The sequence below is a fragment of the Monodon monoceros genome, unplaced genomic scaffold, assembly GCF_005190385.1.
Source record: "Monodon monoceros isolate NGI ecotype Baffin Bay Population unplaced genomic scaffold, NGI_Narwhal_1 Super_Scaffold_9, whole genome shotgun sequence".
Classification (NCBI taxonomy): domain Eukaryota; kingdom Metazoa; phylum Chordata; class Mammalia; order Artiodactyla; family Monodontidae; genus Monodon; species Monodon monoceros.
In genome coordinates, this window is record NW_021703786.1 from 19,699,742 (window position 1) to 19,710,472 (window position 10,731).

Here is a 10,731-nt window from a genome sequence, read left to right on the forward strand (position 1 = left end):
ACACCAGTATTTAACTTCTACCACCAATGTCCTCATTGCTATAATGGAAAGAACAACAGATCACAAATCAGAGAATTGGGGACTGGGTTTCAGCACTTTGGAACCCTAAACCTAAATTTCTTCATCTGTAAAATGAATTTCAGATTAAATTAGCTTTAATATTTCTTCTTGCTATAAAACTCTATACCTCTCTTCTAATCAAAAACTGCCTTTGGCTTACAAAATAAAGTTCCAAATTGGAGCAGCATTAAAGCCTTCCACATTCAGTGTGGTAGTTAGGAGCATGGGTTTTGGAGTCAGAAAGACCAAGGTTTGTATTTTGATACTGTCATTTACTGGTAGCTTATTCTTGAGCAATTTGCTCAACTTCTCTAAGCCTCAGTTTCTTCCTCTGCAAAATGGGATTAACAATAATTATCTCATAGGCTTGCTTTAAGAATTAAATGAGATATCTGTTAAGTGCCTAGGACATAGTCAGTAATATTACATTTGTGCCTATTTGAACCAATTTCCCATTATTGCCTTCTATTTATGGTTTTCAGACTGCTCCTGGAGACCTAGACCCCTGCTTCAAACAAACAGTTGTGGATTTTTTTCCACCCTCTCTTTTATACATTAAGGTTCGACATTTAAAAAATATGTAATTTGAGAGGTTCTTCTGCTTTTAAAATGTATGAAATGCACTGCCCTATGGGCATTCTCTGCTCCAGCCAGCTAGGCCTACTCTTTGCCAACTGTAATCACTTTGTACACATCAGTTATCTCCTTTCTTCCGTAATACCTATTCCTCCCTCCTCAAGACTTCATTGCGAAGTCTTCCCTAGTCATTCATCCTTACAGAATTTATTCTTCAGCTTTCTTCCACTTATCTCCTAAAATAAATGGCAAACTCTATGAGAGTAAGGGCGGTATCTTATAATGTCATGTATATTCTTTATTATGGTCTCTTGAATATAGTATTTAATAAAAGTGCAACTAATTCCATGTAATTCTTCACCAGCGATTGCCTCTTTTAAAGTAATCTACCTTGATAATGTGCAAACTGCTTCTATAACTAGTTCACCCTTTTCTTAGAAAAAAAGTACTAGAACGATAAAATAGCCTTTTATACTTATCTGTTCTAAATCTTCATTAGTAAAATTTGCTACTTCCTTTCTGGTTATTTTGCTGTGAACTTAACATATATTTAATGTCTTCTGATTAAATAACGTCTTAACATATAGTTAATGTCTGTCTTTTTCTTTCTTTTTTTTTGCAGTATGTGGGCCTCTCCCGTTGCAGAGCACAGGCTCCGGACGCGCAGGCTCAGCGGCCATGGCTCACGGGCCCAGCCGCTCCGCGGCATGTGGGATCTTCCCGGACCGGGGCACGAACCCCTGTCCACTGCATCGGCAGGCGGACTCTCAACCACTGCGCCACCAGGGAAGCCCGTTAATGTCTGTCTTTAAATGTGACGATCCCTATACTGAGAAACAAGTAGTCTATATGGCATCTGAATTCACCATTTCCCCTTCTCCATTCCCCCAATCCCTTTTCCTTTCTAGTCTAGCCCTAAAACCTAGACTTCTTACTACAGACTGACAATTCTGACGAATTTTGTTTACTAACTGGGTTCATCTCTTTTGTTTATATTAACTAAATTCCATTAAGATAGTCAGAGGTTGTATAGAATCTGTATCTTACTAAATTTGATACATGAATTATTAAAATTATGCTTACCTTTGGCAATGTATAAAGACTGCATAGCTCATTTAATTAGCAGGGAACAGAGGCCATTATAGCTACAGGTTCCTTCAGCTAGACCAGCAACAAGTATAACTAAGCCTTTCTGACAATCCATACTCTTTTGATTTGGGGGAACTACATGTCTGCTGTCCCCCTCAAACCTACTCTTATTTTCAGCTATCAGCTTTTTCTGAGAAGGGAAAAGATATAAATGTATTGGGTTGGCCAAAAAGTTCCTTGGCTTTTAAAGTAAAAATAAACGACAAATTTTTCATTTTCACCAAGAACTATATTGAACAACGTATTCACCCTTTTGTTCCACTACCTTCTGCCATTTCCCAGGCAACTTCATAATTCCATCTTCCCAAAACTTTTTTTTTAATTAATTAATTTTTTATTTATCTTTGGCTGCATTGGGTCTCCACCGCTGCACACAGGCTCTCTCTAGCTGTGGCGAGCGGGGGGCCACTCCTTGTTGCGGTGCACGGGCTCTAGGCTTGCAGGCTTCAGCAGTTGTGGCACGCGGCTCAGTAGCTGTGGCTCACGGGCTCCAGAGCGCAGGCTCAGTAGCTGCGGCGCACGGGCCCAAGCCGCTCCGCAGCACGTGGGATCTCCCCAGACCAGGGCCCGAACCCATGTCCCCCGCACAGGCAGGCGGATTCCCAACCACTGCACCACCAGGGAAGCCCTTCCCAAAACGTTTTATCTTTTTGAGCAAAGAACTGTTCCAGGTGTCTTTTACAGTTTTCCAGGGAAATCAAATTTTTTCCATTAAGAGAATTTTGTAAAGACCAAAATAAATGGAAATCCGAAGGTGCAATGTCTGGTGAATAAGGCAGATGAATCAGAACTTCCCAGCCAAGCTGTAACAGTTTTTGCCTGGTCATGAAAGAAACACGTGGTCTTGTGTTATCCTGATGGAAGATTATGAGTTTTCTGTTGACCAACGCTGGACACTTTTCGTTGAGTGCTGCTTTCAGTTGGTTTAACTGGGAGCAGTAGTTGCTGGAATTAATTGTGTGGTTTTGCAGAAAGAGCTCATAATAGAGGACTCCCTTCCAATCCCACCATATACACAACATCACCTTCTCTGGATGAAGACCGGCCTTTGGTGTGGTTCGTGGTGGTTCATCTCCCTTGCCCCACGATCTCTTCCATTCTACATTATTGTACAGTATCCACTTTTCATCGCCCGTCACAGTTTGTTTTAAAAACGGTACATTTTCGTTACGTTTCAGTGGAGAATCGTATGTGGAAATATGGTCAATAACGTTTTTTTTGCTTAACTTATGTGGAACCCAAACATCAAAGCTATTAACATAACCAAGCTGCTGCAAATGATTTTCAATGCTTGATGTGGATATTTTGAGTATGCTGGCTATCTCCAGCATGGTATAGTGTTGATTGTTCTCAATTAATGTCTCGATTTGATTGATATCAACTTCAACTGGTCTACCCAACCATGGAGCATCGTCCAGCGAGAAATCTCCAGCATGAAACTTCGCAAACCACTTCTGACACATTTGATCAGTCACAGCACCTTCTCCATACACTGCACAGATCTTTTTTTGTGTTTCAGTTGCATTTCTACTTTTCTTGAAATAATAAAGCATAATATGCCAAAAATGTTGCTTTTTTCCCATCTTCAATATTAAAATGGCTATACAAACATTCACCAATTTTGATAAGTTTTTTTTTAAACGCACGCTGATATGACAGCTGTCACAATACAATCTAACAAAACTGTTTCAAATGAGGTTAAAGACAACTAAGCACTACTAGAGCCATCTTACGGAAAGAAATGAACGAACCTTTTGGCAAACCCAACAGAAACAGTGATTTCAAAGTTAGGCTTATATTCGAATGGCAGAGACTCAGTAGTTGTATGACCTTTCCAAAACTTCAGTTATAAAATGAGCATAGTAATATGTATTTCATTAAGTAGGACATGCAGAACGTTTAGATTCTAGATTTGGCACATAATACTACTGAGTTAGGTGCTATTTCCTTTTCCCAAAGAAAAACAAATTTCAAAGGGAAACTAAGGTAGAAGGACAACTCAGCTTTTACAAAGATCCTATCCAGAAAATTTATCTATGTCATCAAAATATTAAAGGAAAGCTATTTTCTCCTCAGCCAAAGAATGACTTTTCTTAGGAAGTTAGGTTTTAAAGATCAACATTCTAATTTAACAATAAAGTCTAAATTGTAACCACATATTTCTATTGTATTGAATTCAAATCTAGTTTTTCTTCAGTCAAAAAATGTAGTAGAAGCATTGTTGGGGCTTAGCTAATGCAGGGTTTACCCAACTACATTAACCATTTGTTCGCTAACTGAAACTAGAGTGGGAGGAGGGACACGTACATAAAACCAAAGAAACCAACTCTACTCTGCTTTGATTCTGCCTATTCTAAGTCTTTTTCAAAATGATTATTTTCTATATTTTTAATAGTAATACAAGTATATCATATCAAATTTTAAAATACAGTAAAAAGCAACCCACTTTCCCTTCACAGTCTGCCTTAACAAAGATTTTTTTCTGCATAGTCAAGCAAATAAAAAATAAATATATAGGCATACCCCACAGAATGTACCCTTTTAATATCTCACAGTGAAATGCTTCAGTTCGTCTTTCTTGACACATTTTCCAGCCAATGGTTTCATACTGTAAAATTTTTATCTTTCAATCTCAAAAATCTAATTCAACATTTTAAGGAAAAGACAAGTGAGAAATCTGGAGTAAATCCACATACAACTTGTAGGGCTTCGGGAAAGCTGCTTAAGTATCAACAAAAGGTATGGACATGTTACTACATAGAAAGCAACTGTTAACAACCATAGTAATTATCTGGTAATCAGGAAGAAATGTTTAAGTATTTTATACCTTAATTTTTTAAAAAATTCATAAACAGCCAGCTATGTTTTAGAAATTGGTTAGGGGTTGGGTTGATGTATAAGCCATTTAAAATAATGGTAAATAGGTTCCCAAGTAGGGTTTTCATACAGAAGGTCTGATTTTCAGGAACAAAATAGTGATTTTTAAGCAGGAGGTATACATCTATCTATCTGCCCACGTATACATGTATATGATATATATCATTTAACACAAGTGGTAGTTTACTATAATACACACTATTCTGCACCTTGCTTCTTTACTTAATGTATCTTGGAAATTGTTCTATATATATTGAGTACATACGAAACTAACTCAATCCTTTTAAAGCTGCATGGTTTCCCTTTACCCATTTTAGTATCCTATTTCTTCAAATTTAAAATGCCATTAGGGCTCCCCTGGTGGCGCAGTGGTTAAGAATCCACCTACCAGTGCAGGGGACATGGGTTCGAGCCCTAGTCTGGGAAGATCCCACATGCCGCTAAGCAACTGGGCCCGTGTGCCACAACTACTGAACCTGTGCTCTAGAGCCCACGAGCCACAACTACTGAGCCCACGCACCACAACTACTGAAGCCCATGTGCCTAGAGCCCATGCTCCGCAACAAGAGAAGCCACCGCGGTGAGAAGCCCGTGCACTGCAACGAAGAATAGCACCCACTCGCCACAACTAGAGAAAGCCTGTGCACAACAGTGAAGACCCAATGCAGCCAAAAATAATTTTCAAAATTTAAATGCCATTAACTGTAAAACAGTTTTATGTGCCACTAAGAAAGAAATTTTAAAAGCTGCCAATTGTAACTATAATGCCATTAATAAGGTGTATCTGGGGCTTCCCTGGTGGCGCAGTGGTTGAGAGTCCGCCTGCCGATGCAGGGTACACGAGTTCGTACCCTGGTCTGGGAAGATCCCACGTGCCGCGGAGCGGCTAGGCCCGTGAGCCATGGCCGCTGAGCCTGCGCGTCCAGAGCCTGTGCTCCGCAACGGGAGAGGCCACAACAGTGAGAGGCCCACGTACAGCAAAAAAAAAAAAAATTAATAAGGTGTATCTGATTTTATCTTTATTAAAATATGAAAAACTGTCTTAGAATCAAGGAAATACGGTAGACTATTTCTAATAGTCACAGTGATATAATGAATAACTTCAATCATACATTATTTTGTGCATTTCATGAATAAGTTAAAGATAGATAGATAGAAACAGAATTACTGGATCTAAGGATACATGTATTTTAATCTTTAAGTAATTCAAATTGTTTTCCACAGTGGTTTTATCAGTTTATAGTCTCACTGGCTATAATGTAAGAACCTTTTCTCCAAAATCTGACCAGGCTACTCTTTTTTTTAAGCCTTATCCAAGCCAACAAGTGAAAAATGATATCTCATAGTTTAATATGCATTATCTCTAATATGAAAAGGACTGAGAATATTTTCAAACACCTAAAGGTCATTTGCATTACTTTTCTGTAAACAGTGCTCATATCGTTTCTCCCTTTCTATTTAGGTTATAAGTCTTTTACAAACTGATGATAAATACATAAGGAAATCTGTCCTTTGTCTGTAATGAAATATTACAGATACTTCCCCCAGTTTGTTTTTTTCTTGTTGTTCTGGTTTTTTACCTTATTTATGATGAAATACAGTCAAATTTATCCTTTTTTTAAATGTCTTCTGGGTTTGGAGTTAAAGTTAGAAAAGTTTTCCTCATTCTAAGATTTTTTTTTTTTTTTTTGCGGTATGCAGGCCTCTCACTGTTGTGGCCTCTCCCGTTGCAGAGCACAGGCTCTGGATACGCAGGCTCAGTGGCCATGGTTCACGGGCCTAGCCGCTCTGCGGCATGTGGGATCTTCCCGCACCGGGGCACGAACCCGTGTCCCCTGCATCGGCAGGCGGACTCTCAACCACTGCGCCACCAGGGAAGCCCTAAGATTATTTTTCAAATAATAATTATCCCATTGTTCATCTATTCATGATTTCATCTTTTACATTTAAATATTTTATTCATCTGGAATATATTTTGGGGTAAGGTATGACAGTGGGGATCCAACTTCTTTTTTCTGGGTTGCTATACAGTTGTCACAACACCATTGCTCAGTGACTGAGGCTCTTTTACATGTTCTAACTAAGAGCTCAGAATTACTGAAACAAACACCAAAATTAGGGGCTCAGGACCCTACAACATATACAGCATTAAAAGCACAGATCTGGGAGTCAGATATCTAGCTTATCATATTAAACTACTACTGTTACAAATGCTGGGAAATAGAGAGTAGCAAGACAGAGGCTTCTCTATTTATGATTTTTATTATATTTAGGTTTTTGATGAAGACCTAAAGACAGATTATCTCAAATTCAGTTAAAATATCTAAATATACACTATACATCAGAGGTGTTAATAACAAGTAGCATTTATATAGTGTTTTACAGTTTGTATAAAGTGACTTCACTTACGTTAATTTACTTTATCCTCATAATCACTCTGTGAGAACAGAGGCAGAGATTTTAATCCCCATTTATTGCTGAGAAAAATAATTCAGTTATGGCAACTTGTCCCTTAAAGTAAGTGGCAAAGCCAAACTCTAACCGAAATCTTACGTTTCCAAATGCTGCTCACACTGCCTCATACCCTACACCAAGTACTTTTAAACAAAAATAAAAGAGAATCCCTACTCTCAAGGAACTTGAAGCAATTTGTCAATTAAATATTCAATTGATCACATACTAAAAAATATAAAACATGGCCCCTGGCCTTAAAAAATCTTCAAAGGTATACAGTAAGTTTAAAAAGCAAGACTTGGGGGACTGGAAAATAAGCCTGAAGAGCAAGAACGATGTCTTATCTACTTTGCCCATGGCTTATGCTATTTACAACTGGTATAACTAGAATACATTATTAGCTCAGTAAATGTTGGTTGTCTGTTACTGACTGAACCCGCTAGACAGCGTGAAATATGAAATAATACCACACCTCATTCATTTTTCTCAGGTGCTGAACTTTTCTTTGTGACCAAAAAATCAGCCAAATCAGCAAACGGCTTAGACAATATAACAAAGGAAGTTCAGGCACCACTTCTGGGCTACACCTACTTACCTATTGCATGGCAAAATAAAGATTCTGAGCTACATTCCATTCCATTTCAAAGCTGCCGGAAGGTTACAAAACAATTTCAAGAACCAAATCCAGCTCAACAGCCACAAAATACAACTATCATTTGCTGTTGCTTTATTCCAAATTAAACACATCCTCTGCCTCTATAATAAAAAACTGTCCATAACATTTCTCATCAACAGGCCTTTTTTTTTTTTTTTTTTTTTGTGGTATGCGGGCCTCTCACTCTTGTGGCCTCTCCTGTTGCGGAGCACAGGCTCCAGACACACAGGCTCAGCGGCCATGGCTCACGGGCCCAGCCGCTCTGCGGCATGTGGGATCTTCCCGGACCGGGGCACGAACCTGTGTCCCCTGCATCGGCAGGCAGACTCTCAACCACTGCGCCACCAGGGAAGCCCAGGCCTTTCTTTATGTTGTTTCCTTCAGACATCTTGTCAACATATCTTTTCTACAGGTCTTTTATTTTTTTAACACTAATAATCACTTACCTGACACACACACAAGTTCCTATTTTTTCTTAACTTTTGAAATATTTTAATAAATACTAGGGGAGAACAAAAGGTGAATAATAAGGGAAATTCAAGTACAAAATTAAACCCACTTTACAAAGTTTAATTTTCTATCGTACCACAGATAATTTTGCTTCAGAGTTAGCATGCCCTATTCTCCAACCTATCCAGTGACAAGTTATATACACTGTAGCCCCAGGGACTGGCACCCTTTGTGAAAATCTTGCATGGGTTGAAATAATTTTTAAACGTTAACAAAAAATCCTAAAAAGATCAGGTTTAAATTTAGTGGATGGTTGCATGTTAAAAATGTTAGAGCCTTAAAATCAAATAAAAGGAACTAAAGGTTGACAATAAACGAGTAAATGCAAAGAACTTACAAAGCCATGAGCCTAGAAATTATTTGCAGTGACTGGTCTATACAATAGTAAGGAGACATGATTTTCAGTGGAGCAACAGGGCTTTCTTCAGTGGTTATTTATAGAAAAGGTTTGGTACAATGAAAAAAATCGTCATGAATTACCTCAATATACCATAAAGGTGGCTGTATTCTAGGTCAAATCATGTGGGTATTACAGAAAGAGCTATGTAAGAGAAACCAGCACAATGCCTGCACAACGTTGAATGTGACACTAAAAAATAAAAGAGCCATTTACAAGACAATTAAAGTCACCCCTTAATATTGGCAATAAATAAGGTTCCATTCTTTTTGAAGGGTAAAGACTGTACTAGCCGTTCAAGGCAGATGGGCTTTTGCACAACAATGTGAATTTAGTAAACACTACTGAACTGTACACTTAAAAATGGTTAAGATGGCAATTTTATGTTATGTGGGTTTTGCCACAATTAAAAAGAAAAAAAAAAGATGGGCTTCAAATTTCCGTGTTATTTTAAATAAATAATGGATTTATGAGTTACTGAGTGCTTATTACATTCCTATCACCATAGAGATGAAGGTGAAATATGGATAAAACCTAATTTCTCTTTTCAAGGAGCTCAAAGTTTAAAGAGAACCAAATTCAGAAGTGTTCTTAAAATGAAGCAATAATAATAATTTTCCATCACCCAAAAATAGGTGAGTATCCATTTACCTCACCTTTCTTAAACTCACCGTCTGTATGTCCCTCACTCTCTTTCCCTCTGCAGGTTCTAGTTGTACTTTAAAGTCTCTGATGCTTACAACGAAAAATTCTAGGATTCAAACAGATTTGCTAGCCCCTATGAAATGCCCCCCAGTTCTACTCCCTTGTGTCCCTGAACAAAGAGAGTAACAATCAGCAATGCTCCTGGGAATCTCTGAATAGGAAGAGAGGTTTCAAATAGTAGGGAAAGATCAAATCCAACCTTCAGACCTTATTCTGAACTATCGCCTCCATTCAATTCAACCCAACACAACACTTAACTATGCAAACCACTGGGACTAATCCTATCAAGAAGTCATTTCTACTTTAGTCCTGATTACCTGTCTCTCTTCTGGACTCTTACAAAATCTATGGTCTATGCCATACTAATTGCTCTCAACTGTATTCTTTATATCGTGTGCAATAAGTTCTTACACCACTGGAAAACAAGTTTAATGGTGATCAAATCTTTCTATCTGCCCAAAAGAATAGATGAATGCTTAGTAATAAATATTAATTTGAAATATATTTTTTGAGCATTTCCTTTGTGTTACCACTGAATAGAATTTGTGGATGTAAAATATAAAAAGCAAAGGTTTTAAAGACTGAAACATCCTGCTTCATGCCCTGTCCTCTTGTGCCCCTTAATATACACATTTGAACTGATCAGACTTCCCATTCAAATTGTGGAAATTCATTTCCCAAATTCAAAGAATCAGTCAACAGTAGCGCCCCTCTCCCCAAAGATCCCTTTATACAACAAGACCCTCCATGACCAGAAGCAGAAGTGCAATGATTTCCATCATTTCTGAGGTAGTGTTCACATCTGCAAAGAACAAACAGTAGCCCTTGAATATGAGGGAGCTAAAAAGTGAACGGAGTTGGTTGGTTGGTTTCCAACTAGCAAGAATTCAGAAGCAGAAATGTTAGTATTTTGTTATCCAAATGGTTAGTATAGTTAAAAGAAAAAATAAATGCAATGGAAACTTTAAGCCATACCTTTCCCAGAGACTGATCTGAACTTGAGAAATGGCCTCTCAGAGAACCCTAAGAAGCCTCTGCTTCCATCTTATGTTTCATATAGGTTAATTTTTCTCTCTACTACTACATGGATTCTGATTACAGAAAAAGAACCAGGGCATCACCAGCTTCAGGGAGAATTTGGGAGGGCAAAAATTAAACTCTGCTGTTGAATGGTTTTCTTTATAATACTGAAGCCACAATACAACATCACTAAATAATACAAAGAAAGCACACTCCAATACTATGTACTTCATTTACTTCACCCACCCATCACCTCCACCCACCCATCACCTCCACCCACCCATCACCTCCACCCACCCATCACCTCCACCCACCCATCACCTCCACC

General features: G+C 38.3%; 1 protein-coding gene across 3 annotated transcripts in view; it reads right to left on the minus strand.

Moving 5' to 3' along the window:
* Positions 1 to 10,731, minus strand: part of GPATCH8 (G-patch domain containing 8) — a 93,967-nt gene that overhangs the window by 50,572 nt on the left and 32,664 nt on the right. The gene's annotated exons all lie outside the window — the stretch shown is intronic.